General features: G+C 41.7%; 1 non-coding gene across 1 annotated transcript; it reads right to left on the bottom strand.

The window, feature by feature from the left end:
- Window positions 1–15,616: 15,616 nt before the first annotated feature.
- Window positions 15,617–15,735, bottom strand: LOC117356125. Its single transcript, XR_004538561.1, has one exon. It is a non-coding gene; the product is annotated as a U5 spliceosomal RNA (small nuclear RNA).
- Between the last annotated feature and the right edge of the window lie 885 nt (window positions 15,736–16,620).

The raw sequence follows: 16,620 nt of genomic DNA on the forward strand, positions 1-16,620 counted from the left end.
CCCAAAGCTATTGTTTCCTGCCTCAAAGACAAAAACTGTTTCCTTCTCTCCTGGGTGATCTTCGTGACATCCATATATGCCCATATTCTTTTCCCATAAAACAAAGATTTTGAGAACCTAAAATATAACTTCATAAATGAGTCCAAGTCCTGTTGAAAAACAAAGGAAATCAGTAGCGTAGTTCTCTCCGCCACATCTAAAATAGATTCTTCTAGAATTGCAGATATGTTGGGGGCGCGGCTTGGCTGCAGGACTAGATGGAAGCATAATCACTGAGCTCCTCTCCCAGATGCCTATATTCAGACTTAAATGAAGGTTTTTCCTAATCCAAAGTATTATACTAGCAGAAATATTGGATCTTTTCCAGATAAGCCCCGCCACTAGTGCGCCAAAAGTTAAGCCCCGCCACTTTTTGCCAGCGCACGCAACCTTAACCAGTGAAGTTCTCAGCGCAACGCCCCCACAACGCGGCGCGTTGTGTATAAAGTAAAGTGGGGGGGTCCCCCCTCGCCCCCCCCCCCCGTCAGAGCACCCAAAAAAGATTATAAAAAAGAGGATATGAAACTTAACATTATAAAAAATAGGATAAACTGTCGACCAATTTTTAAAGGGCTCTGACAGGGTGCGTGGGGGGAACCCCCCACTTTACTTTATACAGATCGCGCCTCTTTTTTATAATCTTTTTTGGGTGGCGGGGGTTAACTTTTTGGCTGGGCTTATCTGGAAAAGATCCGAAATGTTCAACTTAAATACTAAGGAATAGCCTGGCAAAAAGCAATCTGCTTATATTTTCCTAGTAAATTCAGTGCGGGAGTGGGGGGGGGGGGGGGGGGGAAGGGGAAGGGGTCAGTGCTGAACAGAGAGATCAGATTACCTCTGGTGCCTGTTACCGGCATAAAACTAAACTTTTTCTAATAAGTCTAATAAAGTTTCCAGGTGTCCTGTGCTGACTTTGAAGGATTTGATGATCTAAGTTGACTTAAAGGAAAAGAACAAGAAAGGAAAAAAGGGAAAATTTTGTCACTCTTCAGGCTTGCTGACAGTTGGAAACGGCTGTTATGACAGTTTGAAGAAGCAGGAGAGAAATCAGCTGGATTATCAGTGTGAAATAGTGTTGCAATTCTAAGTTAATGAGGTGGTAAATCTTGTCGGAGTCAAGATAAATGGTATCACTAAATGGTAGACAGATTGCTGGAGAGAAACATTAAGACAGGGGAATTTAAAGATAACAGAAGAAAGTTCGCTGACATTCCCTGAGGCATTTGCTGCAGTGAGCCCTTGTGAATACAAAAATGAAGAGGAATAAATGACACTGCTAGTTTAGGTGAAGGGTAGCAGCAGCTGTTGGGGAGTTTTAAGTAATAAAATACTGATTGCTAAGAATTACGTTTTCAGCCTGCCTTAATTATTCTGACAGTGGGAAAAGAATCGGGCAGAAGACAAAATAAGTTGTCAGTTTTACATAACAGCTGAGAACAAAGAGAAAGTTTTGTCTGATGTATACTGGGAAGCATACAGCAGTGACAGTGAAAAATCAGATAGACAGGCAGGAAAATCTTAATTGTTTCCATATTGAGAAGTAATTTAGCACATGTATACAGTTTTTGCTGAGCACTTCCTTTGCTGCCTTTTCAGTCCCTAAAACTCAGCCAGGGGGAAGTGATTTGTTTTCTAACAGAGAATGGATGGAAAGCTGTGAAGCAAATGTGGTCAGATGAAGCTGCTCTGCCTGCATATATATACAGGATTGCTTTGGAGGTACTGTGTTCACATTTTCACAATTACAGTAATTACAAAAAAGGTTGAAAGGCTTAACATCTCTCCTGAAAGATATTGACAGAAGAGGAAAAAGGAAGTAGCTAATAGTGGTAATCTTAGAAAACTTACAATAAGCGAGTGTGAGGAATTAAATAAATGATCTAGCCTGCCTAATGAGTGGATAAAAAAAAAAACGGAGGAGTGAAATAATGTAAGGCTAAATTAGAGCAGCATAGCTCCTTAGGGGGCGGAGATTGACTCGCTAAAAACTGAAATAATACAACTGCTTTCCCTGTCTATGCTTGTTTTCTTCATTATTTGATTTAAAATTAATATACTGAAAGTTCTTATTTGAAAAACATGTGGATTACTGCTTCTATCTGATAAAAATGTCTTCGGGGAAACAAAATCGTTCAGAAGCCTCAAGTTCATCAAAAAGAGTGAAACAGGATATTATTCCACCTTCTATAATTCCATTGCCTAGAGATCCGAATGAACTGACTGAACAAGTGTGTGAAGATTTTAACACAATTAAAGAGCTAATAAAAGGAGTAACAGACCAGATTAGTGGAGTAAAAGAGGAACTGGCAGAATTAAAACAAATGGTTGGCTTCAATGCACGAATGGATCAAATGGAAAACCGTTTATCAGAGGCTGAAGATACAATACTACAATATAAAATGGATCAAAGCAAAATAAATCAGCTAATGCAGACAATTGAGGATCCATAGAAATAATATTAGAATTCTTGGTTTATCAGAGGGATTGGAAGGGGGAAATATGATTGAATTTTTAACGAAGTTAATCCCGGAGGTTCTTTCACTAAAGTTTAAAAACTCTTTTGAAATTGAAAGAGCTCACCACCTTCCTTCCAAAGCTTCCTAGTCAAGTCCAAGACCAATAATTATAAAAGTGCTACGGTTTCAAAAGGTATTAGAAATTTTATCTACAGCAAAACAACATAAGCGGGTACAATGGAAAAACTCTTGTCTGACATTTCTTCCTGACTTTGCTAAACACACGGCCATTGTGAGAAAGCAGTTTTTACAATTGAGGCCAAAGCTAAGGGAATTAGGAGTAAGATATGGTTTCATGTACCCAGCTGTAATGAAAATTACTTATATGAACAAAATGCAACACCATCAAGATCCTGTTAAACTGGAGCAATTTATTGAAAAAGAATTGAATAAAATGACTTAATTCATGATTTGGAAAACAAGGAGTTAATTTCGAATATCAATGATTTTTATGTTAAGATGACTTTTTATATGCTTCAAAATAAACTTTCCTGGAAGGGCAGTTGGATATGACAAATATAACTAATTCAGATGACAGTTTATGAGAGGAAAATAGAAGGACTTTTTAAATGAGGACCCATAAAAATTTACAAAAATTTACATTACTAATGCTCGTAGAATGAAGTGGGGCACACTTGCGAGGTAACGTCTTGCATGAACGGATCGATCTATTATTGAATTGATGACATTTTTCTTTTACAGTATAAACTGATCTTTTGCAGTAGGGAAAATTCTTAAAATGTAATATTAAATTATAAATATTAAGCTAGGATTTGGATTCTATTTGGGGAAAAGAATTGAAATAAATTTTAGAATAATAGATTTTCACAATGGAGAGGAAAAATGTTTTATATGCATTAGGTTTATAGAGGGCATAGGGGGAGGGGATAGGTTGTGGGTCCATTGTCTCGTACCAAGTTCACCGTATCAAATTGTCTTTGTGAGGTGGGGGCAGTAGCGTACTAAGGGGAGGCGGTCCGCCCCAGGTACCAGCCCTGAGGGGGTGCTCCCGGCCTTGCCGTTCAGTCCCCCCACCCCCGAAGGACCGCTCACCCCACTGACCTTCCTGCACCACCTATGAAGCAGCCCGCAGCAGGATCGCAATGTCAGCGATCCCTGAGCTGCTTGGGCGCTGCTTCCTGCACCGCGGTCCCACCCCTCCTCTGACGTCAGAGGAGGGGCGGGGCCGCGGTGCAGGAAGCAGCGCCGAAGCAGCGCAGGGATCGCTGACATCGCAATCCTGCTGCGGGCTGCTTCATAGGTGGTGCGGGGAGGCCAGGGGGGCGAGCGCTCCTTCGGGGTGGGTCGGGGCATCAGGCCTTCAGGGTGGGGCGAGTGGGCAGGCAGGCAGGCTTTCAAGGGGGAGGGGGGTGACAAGCAGGCAGGCAGGCCTTCAAGGGGGGACAGGCCTTCAAGAGGGGGGGACAGGCCTTCAAGGGGGAACAGGCAGGCCTTCAAGGGGGTAGGTAGGCCTTCAAGGTGGGGACAGGCCTTCGGGGGGTGTGCAGACCTTCAAGGGGGTGCAGGCCTTCAAGGGGGAGGGACAAGCCTTCAAGGGGGGACAGGTCTACAAGGGGGTGGGACAGGCCTTCAAGGGGGGGGACAGGCCTTCGGGGGGTGCAGGCCTTCGGGGGGGGGTGCAGACCTTCAATGGGTGCAGGCCTTCAAGGGGGGGACAGGCCTTCAAGGGGGAGACAGGCAGGCAGGCCTTCAAGGGTGGACAGGCCTTCGGGGGGGGTGCAGACCTTCAAGGGGGTGCAGGCCTTCAAGGGGGACAGGCCTTCAAGGGGGGGACAGGCAGGCAGGCCTTCAAGGGGGAGACAGGCCTACAAGGTGGTGGGACAGGCCTTCAAGGGGGGTGCAGGCCTTCAAGGGGGAACAGGTAGACCTTTAAGGGGGGGACAGGCCTTTTGGGGGGACCTTGATTTAGAAGTACACGGAGGGAAGGGGGTGTTCAAAGAGACGTGCTGAAAATAGAGGAGAGGGAGAGAGATGATGGACCATGGGATTTAGGGAGGGAAGGAACAGAAAGGGAGAGAATTTGGACATAAGGGATGGTGTGGAGGAGGGTTAGAGATACTGGATAGGAGGGTAATTGGGAAAAGAAAGGGAGAGATGGTGGACTCTGGGGTGGTGGGGAAGGAGGGGGAGATACCGGATGAAAGGGTAGTTAAGAAAAGGTGGATCTGTGGAGGGAGATGAAAAAAAGGAAAGATACCAGACTTCCTGGGGAGGGAAGGGAAATGGAAAGGGAGGACAGAGTTGGCAGATGGATGGTTAGCATGCAGAAAGAAGAAAGAAGGAGACCCTGGCAAGCAAGTTATCAGAAGAAAACCAGAGCCTTGGACCAACAAGATTTGAAATATAACCAGACAACAAAAGGTAGAAAAATTAATTTTATTTTCTGTTTTGTGATTACAATATGTCAGATTTGAAATGTGTATCCTGCCAGAGCTGGTGTTGGACTGCAAACGTGAGCTAGCATTTAACAGAGAGAGGAAAAGTCCTTTTTGTTTCTTTATTTTATTTACACCACAGCGCCAGTGTGGTTAGGAGAAGCCAAAGGGGATGAAAAAGCTATAAAACCCACCAGGAGTTTAAAAAAAAATCACCCAACTGGGCAGGAAAATCGAATTGAAAAACCAATTCAATAGGCTGAATCGAATCAAAAAATTTTTTCCTGAATCTGGCAGCATTAGTTTGCGCTACTGTCTTAGACTTTAGGCCCTGGGATTGGGGAGAGATGGCATCCTCAGTACTTTATAATGCAAGTGAAACGAGGATTTGGTCAGACTTTTGAAGGGTCTGCAGAAAAAAAATATTGTATAGGCCGGGGACATGAGACAGCAGGAAATGGGAACTTTTCTTCCTTCTATTTTTGTGAATGGAAAGGCTGAGGATGTCAGAGAGTTCAGTTAAAATATGTGCTTTTTAAGAAAATATAATAATGTGTTTTATAAAGTTTATAGCATAGCTGGCCTACCCAGTGAGGTGTTCCTAGTGGTGGTGGTGGCAGCGTGTCAATGTGTTGAGAGGAAGAGGTGGTCTGGGAAATTCTGCTGAGCAAACTCCGGGCCCATTTCCACCCCCCAGTTAATCCACTCCACTCAACTGGTTCACACACTGAGTGGGTCTTTGGGTGTTGTTTGGGATCTCATCCAGTGGTTTATCAGTATCTCCTTCTGGTCCAAGGAAGGAAACTTTGTTATCCTTAGCATTGACCTACATAATATGTTTGTAACAGCGCTGCTTGTGTGGCATTAGGCTATGTAGTGATCGAAAGAAAAAAACAGACCTTTGCACATTTTTGCACTATATGGTGGGTGTATGAGGAGATTCACATTTTCTGCACAGCTAAGTCCATGTGAAGTTACCTTGTGCTGTATTTGACATCTAGCAAGGTCTCTGTTTGAAAGGAAAGATCTAAACTTAAAAATGAAGTGGCCAGAAGTTATGGTAAAAGCAGATAGTGTAGCTGGTTTTAAGAAAGATTTGGACAAATTCCTGGAGGAAAAGTCCATAATCTGTTATTAAGACATGGGGGAAGTGTCTGCTTGCCCTGGATCGGTAGCATGGAATGTTGCTACTTTTTGGGTTTTGACCAGGTATTAGTGTCCTGGATTGGCTACCATGAGAATGGGCTACTGGGCATGATGGACCATTGGTCTGACCCAGTTAGGCTATTCTTATGTTATGTTCTCATCTGTAGGGGCCTTTGTTTTCACTTCTTATTTTAATGTATTTTTTTTCTGGGAACTTATCAGTGTTTTTTTATAATGGGAACAAAAATGGAAGAGAATTAATGTGTGTAGGATGAGGGGGTAACTAATTTCTTCAGCTAAATAATTCAATCTACCTCAAACAGACATAGAACTCACATACCATTCACACACCCTCCAACCAAAAACGTCAAAAGAAAAAAACTGTTCGACAACCTCCTAGCCATTCGAGCTGCAACACTCGACCCCCAACTCTACAACCGACAACAACTCGACCACAGACTACAAAACCTTCAAAAATAAATAAAAACCCTTCTATTCAAAAAACACAAAAAATCGAACTAACTCAATCAGAATTGTCCCAAGCATCACCTGCAACTACTCCATATGTACTTCTGATGTCATGACAATTCAGACATAATTTATGTTATGTTATGTTTGGAATATAAGAAAATTTTCACTGCCTGTTTCTATTCTGACCATTTATTCCGTTTCATGGTCATTACAAAAAATATTTTTTACATGGGGGGGGTGTCAAAAAAATGATGGGCCCCGGGTGCCACATACCCTAGGTACGCCACTGGGTGGGGGATATGGGAGGGATAGGAATATGGGCTCGGGAGGGCAAGGGATGGGGAAGGGTTCTGAATGTGTATGGAAATTTATTTTTTGGAGACTTTGATAGGAAAGATTATGATTGGAATGTTTGGTATATTTATTTAGAATGTCTTTAAAAATATTCTCATTAAATGTTAATGGTCTCAATAATCCGATTATACGCCCCTAATTCGCATCAGGATTAATTTTTTAAGACTCTTCAACAGTTGATACTACCACTGGCAGCTTCTAATGTAGTTGTGGAAGGGGACTTTAATGCTGTGATGGATCCATTATTGGATAAAAAGCCTAGTAGAATAATAAAGTCATTAGGATTAGATAATCTGGTGCATTCATGTGCACTCAAGGACATTTGGAGTATTCTCCATTTTAATGATCGGGAATTTTCTTTTTGCACCCAGGTTCATAAATCCTTTTCACGAATTGATTATGTTTTTGTATCAGATATTTTAGTACAGCAGGTAATAAAGGCCGCCATAGATCCAATTATTTTGTCTGATCATGGTGGTGTTTGGATTGAATTTAAATTTGCAGATAAATATTCTAGTAGACCTGTATGGAGATTTAATAATACATTGCTTACAGATTCAAAATTTCTTGAAGAATTTCAATTAAAAATGAATGAATATTTACAAATTAATGCCTCAGAGGAAATCTCATTGGAGACCTTATAGGATGCCTTTAAAGCTACCATGAAGAGACAAATAATCTCTTATTCGGTTCATATTAGGAAACAACTTATAAAGGATTTTTCTGATCTTGAACAAAACATTAAAGAATTAGAATCACAACTGGCTTTAAAATGGGAACAATCAATTTTACAAGCTCTTTTAAAAGCTAAATATAAATACAATGGCTAGAAAAGAATTGTTTTCTCAGCAAGCTTTATATTATGGAAACTTGAATAAGGCGGGAAGAATTTTAGCTAATTATCTCAAAGCTAAAAAAGAAAAGTAAAAATTGTTGCAATTAAAGATGAAAAAGACTCACCCTCAAATTACAAGCATTTTAAAACAGATTTTGGAGTTATATATAGCTTTGTATTCTGAGTCTTTTTCAAATAATGAAAATGAAGGTTTAGAATTTTTGAATTTAATTAAGGGACCAAAAATTCCTGATCATATAAGAGAAAGTCTTGAGGCACCTATATCAATGAAAGAATTACAAACAACGTTGAAATCCCTTAGAGTTGGATCCACTCCAGGTGGTGATGGTTTCACTGTAAAGTTTTACAAGTCATTCCAAATTACCCTATTACCTTATCTTTTAAATTTATATCAGGCTCAACTAACTAAAGGTTGTATATCAGGTGCTATGGCAGAATCGTTAACTGTTTTACCAAAGCCAAATAAAGATCCCAAGTTGGTTTCAAATTGCAGGCCTATTTCTTTGATAAATGTGGATGGAAAACTTTTGGCTAAGTTATTGGCTTTACGCTTGGCTAAGGCTCTCCCTTACATCATTGGCTTTTCATATGTTGAATTTAACAAAAGCCATGGATGATCCGGCTTTCTCTGTTTCTTTGGATACATAGAAGGCCTTTAATCGTGTGGAATGGACCTTTATGTATCAAGCTATGGATTGGTTTGGTATTGGTTCTAGATTTATACAAATGATTCAAACCCCCTTTGCCAGATTTCGTCTGGAGAGGGGAGTTAGACAGGGATGCCCATTATCTCCTCTGCTGTTTGATATTGTTTTGGAACCCTTGTTATTGGCTATTCAACAGGCAGAAGAGATTCAGGGTATTCCTTATGCAGGTCGGGAATACAAAATCTCTGCTTATGCAGATGATATTTTGCTTCATTTGAGGAATCCTGAAACAACCATTCCACATTTACTTAATATGATTGATAGATTTGAGAAATTAGGATATAAGATAAACTGGAGTAAATCAGAGGTTCTTCCTTTAAATAATTATTGTTCCAAAGGATTATTTGATAAATTCACTTTCCTATGGAAGGAAGAGGGCATAAAATATTTAGGTATTTGGATTCAGAAAACATTGGAAGAAACGATAAAAGTAAATGAAAAATCCTTATTGTTGAAGGTCACTGAAATATGTGAGCAATGGAACCCATTACATTTGTCTTGGTGGGGGAGAGTTTAAACAGTAAAAATGATGATTTTGCCTGTGGTTTGCTTTCAAATGGGTATGATACCAGTTTATTTTCAGGGGTCCTTTTATAAGAAACTAAATAGTATTCTTACAAAATTTATTTAGCTGGAGAAAAATGCAAGAATTGCTTTAGTATCTTTGCAAAAACCAATTGTGGAGGGTGGGGTAAATTTTCCTAACTTTTATAAGTATCATCAGGCCTATATAATGCGCCAGGGAATGTATTGGATCCTCCCCGAGCTCATGGAACATCATCCAGATTGGCTATATCTAGAATGGAAAATTATGTCTCCCATGAGATTATCTCATGTATTAAGTATCAGTATACCTAGATATGCTAAAGACAACATAATAATATTGGACACATGGAAAACAATTTAATTTTTATTGATAAATTAACAGATATTCCTATAATAAAATCTACTTTTCATTCCTTATGGTTAAACTGCAAGATACAAGTGGGCAGTGCTGGGATCTCCTAGAAGAAATGGATGCAGGCAGGTATTTGAACATTGGATAATATTATTTCTAATGGAAAACTGCTTGATTTTATACAATTACATCAATTATTTGGCATTCTGAGGTCTCAACAATATAGGTGGTTGCAGTTGAAGCAGGCCATTCGGAGTGGGTTCCCTGTAAGGAAAATTTTTAAAAATTATTACAGCTTGTAGATCCTTTGCTACCAGACAGATTTAGTAGGATATCAGGCTGCCCAGTGGTATAAATTAATTTCTAAATTTTTTAATAAAAAGCCAAAAAATAGTCTTAGAGATATTTGGAGCATTGAGATAAAACAGTATATTTCTGTATCTCGTTGGCCACAAATTTGGTCTTGGAGGTTGAAGTGTACAAGGTCAGCATCTATGAGACAAACTTGGTTATTTTTATTGCATAGGATTTTTTGGACCCCAGTTCATTTACAAAAGTTAGATAATCCCAGGTCTAATAGATGTTGGCATTGTCATAATGATATAGGGACTTTGGATCATCTGTTATATTATTGTCCCTTGATACTTAATTTCTGGAAATCAATTTGGAGACAAATTAATCTTATTCTTGATTCAGCAATTCCCCTAACATATGAAGCCATAACCTGTGGTACTCTTTTACATGTCAAGCCTTCTTTGGATAAATATAAAAGTCAACTTTTTATGTTAATGACGGGAATAGCTATCCAATTGATTACACATAATTGGAAGAGGTATGACAGACTAAATTACACGTTTTGGTGGACAAATGTTTGTACCACGTATAAATATGAAAAAATGAATGCAGAGTGTTTGGGGTTTAGCAGTTCATTTAATAGAGTGTGGAGTCCATTGACTAAATTTGTAACATAATAATTGTAATGTTGGGGGGGGGTTGTTTGTTTTTTTGAGGTTGGTAGAATTCCTTACACATCCAAGGGAGGGAGGGGTGGGAAAGATATTTTGTTTATTAAAATACTTAATTATAATATTATAATTACATAATTTTTCTTATTGTAGTAATTTGGTAAGGGGGGAGAAAATTATTGTTCTAAGTATATATTGTATGTTTAATAATGTGTTATATGAAATATTTATGTTAAGATAATTGTATTGCATTGTCAAAGTTTAAAAATCAATAAAGATTTATTAAAAACAAAAAAATTGCAGATATGTTGTTTAAATCTGTCTGAGGAACCTATATCTCCTCTCCTTCCATAACCTCCTGGGCAGACTTTTTAGGCAATGGAAGATAATACATTTTATTCAATGGTGGAATATGTTCAGAAGAATAGGACAAAATTTCCACTGCATTTTTTAAAAAATAATTCTTTATTTATAACACTGCTCAAAACAAATAGAAAGCACAGCACATTGGTGCGCACACACAGGAGCACCTCACACCCCAGAGCTACAGCCTCACTCAAAACAGTGTGAAACATAGGTTACAAAAATCCCCCCAGTAACTCCCCTCCTAACCCTACCTCAAACCCCAACCCCCCCCCCCCCACACACACACACACACTCTGCCCTCTACCCCCTCCCGGACCCCCCACCCCCCAAGAGACAGCTGAGAATCCCCAAGCTCATGCACCCCACACCCTTAACCTGAGGAAAGTAAGAGATGCGCATGCCCCCTGCCACAGTCACCGATACACATGTCAGACACCCCCCCTCCCTGGTCCACCTAATCCGTACCCATCACCTCTACAAATCATCCACAAATATCCTCAAATTGTTGTCTGCGCCTTGTCAAGGATGGCGATAGCCTATACTTCTCACAAACCCAGCCCAATTTTTCCTTCATCATCAGCAAGGTGGGCACCACAGAGCTCTTCTAATAAAAGGCTACTACCAACCTAGCTGCCGTGAAATCCAGACGAGCCAATTTGTCCTGAGTATCCTCCACTACCACCCCTCCCCCCCGGTAGTACCCCCAATAAGACCGTTTCAGGGCATATAGCTACCGGGTATTGAAGAAGGCCACCAATAAAATAAAAAACTTGGGCCCAATAACCCGAAATGTTTGGGCACCCCCACCACATATGAAAAAATGTTAAAGAACATAAGATTTGCCGCTGCTGGGTCAAACCAGTGGTCCATCGTGCCCAGCAGTCCACTCACACGGCGGCCCTTAGGTCAAAGACCTAAGTGTCCTACTAGAGTCTAGCCTTACCTGCGTATGTTCTGGTCCAGCAGGAACTTATCTAACCCTTTCTTGAATCCCTGTAGGGTGCTTTCCCCAATAACAGCCTCTGGAAGAGCGTTCTAGATTTCTACCACTCTCTGGGTGAAGAAGAACTTCCATATGTTTGTAGAGAATCTATTCCCTTATAACTTTAGCAAGTACCTTCTTGCTCTCTTCACCTTGCTCACACCCTCTCCAACACTGGTTCGTATATGATGTATACATTTTGCTAAGTAATGCTGGTGTAACATACCATCGCACCAGGAGCTTAATAGCATTCTTCCCCAGCTGCGGTGCCACCGCCACATGGTGGGTTCTCCACTGCATATTTTTTAAACATTTCTTATGAAGAAATGCCCGGAATTTTAGGAAAGTTCAAAATCCTCACATTTAACCGTTGGTTGAAATTTTCTATGTTCTCTATTTTCCGGTGTAGCAAAACACTATCTTTTATTGCAGCAGTTTTGTAAGTTAGCAAGGATTGTACTTCATTTTGTATTTTAGTTAAAGTATTCTTAGTTTCAGTGTTAGTTTGTTCAGATATTTTTATAAAGTTATCTAGCTTCATCCCCAAAGCTTTACCTCTGAAGTCTTCCTGGTCGCAACATCCAGTCTCTGGAGTGTCTTCAGGATTGCTGCCAAAGTATCCTCTCTGTCGGGGAATAGCTCCCCAGAGCTAGTAAACATGGCAGAAGCTCATGCTTCTGCCATGCTTCCTCCGCAGAAACCTCAGGTGCATCTCCAGCCACAGTGTTTACCGCTTCCAGGGCAGCAGCAGCAGCCGGACAGGGAGGTGGGACATCCGGTGTGGGTGAGAGCGAGATCTCCGGCCCCAGTAGGATCGATCGCCCTCAGAGGGGCTAAGCTCACCCATTCTATGATCAAGTGTCGTTAGGCACTGCTCAATCATTCGCTGATTATGGGCAGCTGCAGGTGTTGAGGAGGTAGGCACCCTAATGCTGCCTTTTCTTTTAGTATGCGGCATAGCAAAGAAGAAAATAGATGTCTACTCTATTGCATATTCTGGTATCATCTGTAAAGAGGCAAATCTTACCCGATAGCCCTTCAGCAATATCGTTTATAAAAATGTTAAAAAGAATAGGCCCAAGAACAGAACCTTGAGGCACACCACTGGTAACATTCCTTTCCTCAGCGCGATCTCCATATTGTTTGTTCTCTTGAATCCTAATTTACTAATGACTTGAAATAGTTGGTTAGTACATTTATTTCCTTTGTCTTTTACTTAATGTCTATCTTAATGTATATGTTTGAATAATTACAATTAATATAAAATTTAATAACATTTCTTATTTGGCCTTAAGCTTAAAACTCTGCTTTTGGGTTTGGTATCCCAATAAAACCTAAAGACCCTTTCACAAAGCGACGGTACCAAGTCCCAGCATGGAAAATGCAATGCAGCCCATAGGAATTGAATGGACAGTGCCAGATTTGCTGGGAATCGCTACTGCGATTTTGTAAAAGGGGCCCTAAATTTGCACTCATTCACATCTACCACTGAGCTTTTGTTTGAGTCACATTATGTTTAGCCTGGGAAATAAACCCTGACTACTTACAGCTAGTGGCAGAGTGAGGGTGTGAAGTGCTGGCCCCCCCCCCCCCCCCCCCCCGCTGTATATGTGCTCCTGCCCCCTTCCTTTCCCTCATACTTCTTTTGACTTCCCTGGCATGAGCAGTGCACCATCACCAACATGCTGCCTGCGTCAGCGTTGGCTGTCTCTCTGACATCACAGGACCCAGAAGTGTTGTAAGGAAAGCCTGCATCGATGCAAGCAGCATGTTGGTGATGCTGCTTGCGCTGGGAAAGTCAGAAGAGTTATGGGGGAAGGAAAGAGGGCACTAGTGAAGAGCTAGAGGTATGGTGGAGGGAAGTGAAAGGTGTGCACATGGCAGGAGAGGAGTAGGAAAGAGCGGGGGTGGAGGCAGAGAGGAGGACAGGTGCCATCGCCCCCAAGACAGCACCTGGGACAAACCGTCCCCCTTACTATGCCACTGCTTACAGCACTACTTTTCCTTCATTTAATAGTAGCTCAGCTGAAATTTGAGCCAATTAAATGCTCTTTGAATTACCATGAACCACAGTGCTCTGTAAAAATCACAGTTAATACTAGAATATATTTTTATTTACTTCAATTTAACTAATATTGGTGGGTTTTTACAAAACTGGTCTACTCAGGAGTACAACTTTGTAAAAGGACTCCATCGTGTCTACTTTTCACCATTCATACCAGATACCATAACCTCCATTTGAGATTTAAACTTCAAACCACTAATAGCTTCCACACAAATTCGAAGAAATACTTTTGCCTCAGTCTGGTATCACTGAACACTACCACACTAAACTCAAATCTCTTATGTTTGTTCATAAAGAGAAGATCACAGGAGCTTTCTACTCAAAATTGATAGCCCAATCAGAAAAAAAAAAAAGCTCTGTGGTGTGCTGGTGATTAGGACAGTCAATCAGAATCTTCCATTTTTCTTTCACTTAAATTTCCTCTAAAATAAAACCCTTGTTTGTTTTCTTTCTTTTAATGCTACTTCATGTGGTTTATGCATGATCAATCACTTGTTTTAATTACTGCTGCCTAGGTATTTAATAATTCTCTCTAACTGTTAAGTTATCCAAGACCTAATCTCAATGGGCTAGATTCACAAAGCAAACCGATCGTGTACCGATCGGTTTGCGACCCCTTTACTATTAAATTTCCATCCTACCTGATTCACTTACCTCTCCTGCGATCCGTTTCGAATCCGTGCATGCAAATAAGGTGAAATGCATGCAAATTGGACATCCGACTGGGCTGGACACTCAACCCAAGAAGCGACTGCTGGAGACCAGTCGAAAACGTCTTTTCGACTCTCCAGGTCCACAGAAGCCCTGCTCTGCTCCGCGCCTCGATCTTCCAGCCCTGAGCTCCTACTCTGCCGCCTTCCCTGCAATGCGAGCCCATGGGTTTAAAGCGGTTCTGCATGCCGCAGGGAAGCCCCGCTTTAAACCCGCGGGCTCGCATTGCATGGAAAGCGGCAGAGAGCAGGAGAGTCTTGGCGGCAAGATTGCTTGGAAGGGGGGAGCAGGAGAGCCAGCCCACGCAAAGGAAAAATTTTTTTTTAAAAAAGTCACGGCTGCCTACCCCAACACCGCCCCCCCCCCCTCCGGTATATAAAAGTTGGGAGCAGAAGGGGTCCTCAGTCCCTCCTGCTCCTTAGGCCTCCCTCTTGCTGGCACAACCCACCCCAGACTGGGCCACCGCACCCGACCGGTCCACCCATGGTCGGGCTGGGCTGGCCAGACCCACCCCCCTCCCTCCCCATACCTTAAAAAATGTTGGGAGCAGGAGGGGTGTCCAGTCCCTCCTGCTCCATATGCTGATTTTCAGAGGCATAGGAGCAGGAGGAGGGTCCAGGCACCCCTCCTGCTCCCGAAGATGGGAGCCTGCCTCGAAGGAGCAGGAGGGACCGGGCACTCCTCCTGCTCCCAACAATTGTAAAGGTACCAGGGTGGGTCGGGCCCGACCGCCTGGGCCGACCAGGGGTGGGCCGGTGGGATGGGAGGCCTAGGAGCAGGAGGGACCGAGCACCCCTCCTGCTCCCAACTTTGATATTTTAACTGATGGCAGGAGGGAGTTGGCATCCCTCCTACTTTTTTCTCCGGGGGGGGGGGGGGGGGGGGGGGGCGGGGGGCACCAGAGCAGAGCAGGGCAGGCAGGAGAGATTGTGGCCTGGGGAGGTGACAGGCAGATCTCTCCTGCTTCTCTGCAGGAGAGTGAATAGTGCGTGTGTTAGTACTAACAATTGTCTCCATTTGCATGCAGATCTTCACTGAATCAGACAGCTGCATACAATAAAAAATGGATCATGCACAATGTGGAATCCTAATCAATGTTTTACTTTTGCTTATCCTTTCAATCTTTATTTATAAACAAAATATTAGTCCTACTAATAATAGTAGGACCTTCAAAAATTCAATGAAACTCATTAATGTTCCTCTCCACGGAAATCTTTAGTAAAAGGCGAAAGATTTATTCGATCTGAAGAGAAACCAGAGATTATAAATCGTAAAGGCCTTGTACTACACATGACACAAAAAGTAGTTCCTAAAAATATTAAAGAGAGCAAAATATGCTCAGATGGAAACTGTAATAATTTCATACAGGGTACAACCAAAACATATCAACACTGTCTAGTTAAAAAAGAATTTGAAGAGATTAGTCACCAGAAATATTCAGCAAAAAATGCAGCACCACTTTGCACAGCATTATGGGTATGCAAATATAAGCAGTCCTGCAGTTAAGTGACATCTGAGCTGTTTAGAACGAGAACGGAACTAGAAAAAAATAATGGCATTATTTTGTCTTTACTGCTCTCATACTTTGTATATCCCACCTTGAAATTTCATGTATAAAAAACTGCATATCAAACAGGAAAGATGTTTTCTCTCAGTGCTGCACAGAGCCCCCGGAGACCACAGACCAACAGGACAGTAGTAGGACTAATTTTGGTGAAATCTGCTTAGATTGCAGAATTCAAGTTGTGGATCTTTTCCTTTCTGATTGTCCATTGATATAGTATGATACACAATTGCAATTTCTGGTGCAACAGGTCTTGGAGTCCTGAACAATAGGGTTACTTCCTTGAAACTGCGAGTATGCTGCAGAAGGATTTCATCTACATCTTTCAACTCCGCCTAACTTCCTCAGTGAACTGACTCATGCCTCCCCAGTTTGTCTCGTGTGCAAGCAAGTTGAGAAGTTGTCTTTCTAATCTGATCTGCTCTGATGGTTTCTTCTTTTCAGGGTTTTAATCAAAATCCCGAGGGTTTCGGTGCCAACAAGGTCCCTGCTAATCTGGGGCAGCCACTACTACTATTTATTATTTCTATAGCGCTGAAAGGTGTATGCAGCGCTGTACATTCTAACACACAGTAGACAGTCCC

This window comes from Geotrypetes seraphini, chromosome 2 (assembly GCF_902459505.1).
Source record: "Geotrypetes seraphini chromosome 2, aGeoSer1.1, whole genome shotgun sequence".
Taxonomy (NCBI): Eukaryota; Metazoa; Chordata; class Amphibia; order Gymnophiona; family Dermophiidae; genus Geotrypetes; species Geotrypetes seraphini.